This window comes from Poecilia reticulata, linkage group LG10, assembly GCF_000633615.1.
Source record: "Poecilia reticulata strain Guanapo linkage group LG10, Guppy_female_1.0+MT, whole genome shotgun sequence".
In the NCBI taxonomy this organism is placed as follows: Eukaryota; Metazoa; Chordata; class Actinopteri; order Cyprinodontiformes; family Poeciliidae; genus Poecilia; species Poecilia reticulata.
In genome coordinates, this window is record NC_024340.1 from 3,779,704 (window position 1) to 3,784,346 (window position 4,643).

The 4,643-nt window shown below is 35.3% G+C and overlaps 1 protein-coding gene across 2 annotated transcripts in view; it reads right to left on the reverse strand.

Annotated features, from left to right (window-relative positions):
• Nucleotides 1-1,602, reverse strand: part of LOC103470903 (cysteine-rich and transmembrane domain-containing protein 1) — a 12,445-nt gene extending 10,843 nt beyond the window's left edge. The window contains exon 1 of one of the 2 annotated variants that reach the window (XM_008419602.2): nucleotides 1,439-1,602. The gene's annotated coding sequence lies outside the window, so the exon portion shown is untranslated. The remainder of the gene's footprint in view (nucleotides 1-1,438) is intronic. The other variant, XM_008419601.2, reaches the window with a different exon arrangement.
• Between the last annotated feature and the right edge of the window lie 3,041 nt (nucleotides 1,603-4,643).

Below are 4,643 nucleotides of genomic sequence, written 5' to 3' on the forward strand. Positions count from 1 at the left end.
AGACGGTCCTCGAGGGCCGGCATCCTGCATGTTTTAGTTTTCTCCCTAGTGGTTGTAATAACCTCCTCAGCAAGTCAATGTTCCTCTTGGGCCTTCCAATGAGCCATCATTTGATGCAGGTGTGTTAAACCAGGGAGAGAACTAAAACATGAAGGATGCCGGCCCTCCAGGACCGACTTTGGACACCCCTGCCCTAATGTCTTACACCAATGAGGATCTATGCCAACACTAAAGTTTGTCTTTTGGCCCACTGTTTTGTGTCTTTTCTTATATAAAAATGGTTCAAGTCAAGAATATGTTGCAAATGGACCAGAAATTAACTGTATTTATTTTATTGAGCCTATTTAAGTCCAGACTGAGAGCACTAGAGAGGACCTCTTTAAATTGCGACTATTTTTAATAGTTATTTGCATGCTGTTTTAATTGCGTAACTATTTGCAATTGACTTATAACCTTTGCTGCTCTTGGCCAGTACTCTCTCMAGAAAGGTTAAGGAGTTTTTAATCTCAGTGGGACTTTCCTGGTTACAAAAAAGGTCAAATAAAATGAATAAATAAATTTGGTTTAAAAAAAAAAWGTTTGAATTCATTCAGTACTCGAAGCACTGTTTTGTGTTTGCGTATCTAATCTACRTGACTGGTCTCTCCTTCATTTGCATGGGTGTCACCTGTTTTATGTCTTTCCACTCTGAACAGCAGATGTCTGTGGGTTAGCTCGAACCATGTTTTCACAACACGATCTTGGTGATAAGATCACAAAAAGACACATATACACACACAGGGAGGAAAGTTCATCTGGGGGATCTTTGAAGCCATCTGGAATAGGYCCAGTCAGCTCCAGTTAAATATAGCCAATACTGTCATCACTGAAACTGATAAACCCAGGTCCACGGTACCCAGGTAAAAGCTAAAGCACTTTCCTTATACAACAGAGCCAGAGATTTCCATGAAATAGAGCAGCTACTGTAACTTAGCAGCCCGTGTTTTCTTTTCCCAGTCTCCAGGGACATGAGGGCACAAGGTAAGCTGTATTTCAAGACACCCCTTTGGAGCTCATTAGGAGGAATCACCACAAATATTTTTCACACAAGTGGGTGAGCAAAATTTCACCATTWGCTCACTCACTAGAGGTRAGCAACTAATAAAACATTTAAGATAAACGAAACCAAGATACATGATATTGTTCTGTTTAGCTGCTTAGCAACAMTAATTTGACTGAAAATTGCTAAAATRCGTTTATTTAATGTCTCCATAATAGCTTTGTTTGTATTTCTAGCTAATAATCATATCTCTGACTCGTATCAAATATTAAGCTAGCCTGTCAATATTTGACATGCGTAACACGGCACATCCAGGCCATAACCCTGCCCAGAGGTTCAAATTGAAAAGGCTCCTAAACMCATAAATACTGAAGTTAACGGAAACAATTAACCGCTTACCTTGAAACAAAACGGCTCTGATATTTCTATAAACGCAGTGATGTTAGCTTAGCACAAACTCCCTCTCCGGTGCTGTTTTCTTTACTATTTTTACCGCAATGAGCGACCCCCTTCTGAAGCCCAGAGCGTACAGCCGTAGCTGGACGTGACGTCATTTAGAAGGGCGTGTCTAATAATAATAGAAAAAAAAAAAGCTCTGAAAGAAAAAGCAGATGATTGGCGGTTGACACGGTCATTGGTCACAGCGTCCAATCAAAAACGAGAAAGAAGAAACTGTGACTCCTGATCATTTGACTTGATGAAAGATTAAACAGACCCACTTCCACATCATCCAGTGGATGACGAAGCAACACGAGKGGAGGAAAGAAGCTGAGATGAGTGACTAATTTGTGTTAATTAGTAGAGGCTCAGCTTCTTGCTTTTACATTGAAATATGAGGGTAATATAAATTTGGCATCAATTCCTTCATTAGTACTTTTGACACAAATTGCATACATAAATGTAAAAAAAAAATCCCCTGGCAGGTTATTTTACTTATAAGCCATCTTTTCTATATCTTAAGGGGCTAAATTAACATTAAGGAATTGACTTAAAAAAACAAGCTCACATAAGTAACTTTTCTTGCTGAAAAGTTACTTGTAAGTCCACTTGAAATAAGACAAAACTAAGTATGACGGAGAAATATGGCTATGCAAAAATATATATTGAGAATTGATAGCATTACGAGAAAAAAAACGCAACTTATGTTGGACATTGGTAAATTTAAAACAACAATTAAGCATTATCTTTGGACATATTTTTATTAAAACCTACCTGAAATTTGTTCTGGCCTGGCAAGTCCTCATTGTTTAAAACCAAAAATCTTCAAGTGATGTTTGTGATGCTGTCCAGATGAGGGCGCCAGGGCTCTATGTCATTTGTGTAATTGTGTTAATTAGGACTGTTGCAAATGATTATTTTAGTCGAATAATTAATGGCTTGTTCTGATAATTGGTTAATCAAATTAAAAAATATTAAACAAAAATATTGGTAAATATTGTCCTAACTGAAGTATTGATATCAGATATCAATATTGGACAAATTTTTTATAGCTCAATTCTTTTTAAAATACACAAAAATTTGAAATGATATTCAACAAAATAATAAAGCAGCAGGTCACAAAGACATTAAAATATATGCATACTCCTATAGTTTATGTATCCACTAGTCAATTTAATAGATTAACTCTCATTCTGCATAGTGTAGAGCAGGGGCTGTCAACATTTCTCAGAACCCTAAATCAATTTTTGCTCACTGGGTGAATGTGTGGATTTCTGAAATGTATGATTTTATGCCTTCTTTTACCAACGTTTTATGTGTTGCATTCATGTTAATGTGTATTTAAGGACATAACTTAGAACTTTGTACAAAAAATTTGTAATTAATCTGAATTCTCACTATCACCTTGCAGTATCTCAGTGACTCCATTAGAGGTCGCAATCGCTCTATTGAAGACCTAATTTAGACCGTTTACGCCAGAGGGATAGTTCTTAGCTTGTAATTTTTTACTCACAACCTTCAAATTAAAGATTAGATTTTTCTACACATTCTCAGTGTGAGACAATGAATGAATTTATTTATTTATTTATTCATTTTTTATTTATTTATTTATTTATTTATTTATTTATTTATTTATTTATTTATTTATTTATTTAAAGATTCGTTCGTTTTTAATGATTCTGACACATTTTTACCAGAGGTGTGAAGTTTGGTCAGGAACTGCTGAACAAAAATTCGACAGATTGAGGTTTCTAAAGCTAGTACTGATCTATAGTCTCTGCCCTGTTTGCTTCTTGCACACTCCACTTACATTTATGCATAATGCTGCAATCCACCCAATAATTGGAAATGTCAATGCAAATAATTATAAGCAATAAATTATTTTAATAAAAACTTTCTTTCAAAGCAAAAAAAAAGGCCAAAAATGGTGTTTCTTTTGTTCCAGTACAGTTTAGTTGTTTTTTTAAAATATATAAATATATTTTTCGTTTGATTTGTAGGATTTAAGATACAAGTAATATCCAAGGTAGCAAGCAATGGTAAATCAATGTTCAATTGTGGTCAACAAAAGTAGATTTTTGGTTGAGGCTGATGATTGACGGTGGATCAACCATCAAACAATCATCCAATTCTAGCTAGTTAACTTATGTTGAAAAGATGTCATTGAACCAATGTTGTTTTGTGGCCGAATTATAATGATTGAAATGTCAACATCTAATCCAGTGTTTTTCCAACACTGATCCTCAAGTCACTCTGCCCTGCAAGTTGTAGGCATTTTCCCTGCTTCAGCACATGTGATTCTTCTTCTTTGATGTTTTTTGGCAGTTGGCAAACAACGAAAATTGTGCATTACCACCAACAACTGGAAGCACACATGATTTAAATTGATGGCTGAATAACAGGGTTTTGTGAATTGCAATAATCTGAATGGTGTGTGTTGAAGCAGGGGAACATCTGCTTCAACACTCTGGGATAAACTGGTAATACCCTCCCTTTCCTTCCTGCTGTAAATAATTTTTCAAACTACTATACAAATCACCTTTTGCACTATTTTCTGACTGTGTTAAATACAACCTCGATCCCCCTTGAGTTGTATATTTTGGTCTTCTGATAAACAGTTCTTTAAATATCGATCTCCTCATTTTAACATGAGTGCAGCATCATAAACACTACACTACACTGCAGCTTTGACAGTAAATGTGATTAAGTCAGCTAACATTAAGATACATATTCATAAATATTCATTAGCGTGTCCTTATTAATTTAACTGCGAGTGTGCAAGAGGAACTGTACGGTTTGTGTGATGGTTTGTGTGTTTGTTTTCAGACCTATAACCAGTACACTATTTAATAGAGATGTGGCGATCAGGATTTTTCCTGCCGATACCGATCACCCATGAGGGTCGATCACCGATACTGGTCACCGATACCGATCACATAATTATTTTTTATTTTTATTTTTTTTTATCATAAGCACTACCGGTTACATTATGTGGAAAAAGGAACCATGAATTCACCATAATTTAGACAAAAACTTGTTTTTAATACCTTTTTCCAAGAAGAAAACTAAACAAAACAGGCATTGTGCAAATTGTACTGCTATTGATAATACTATCTTTAACAGACTGAAAACATATGAAGGCTCTGAAGAGGCTAAATAATGCAAA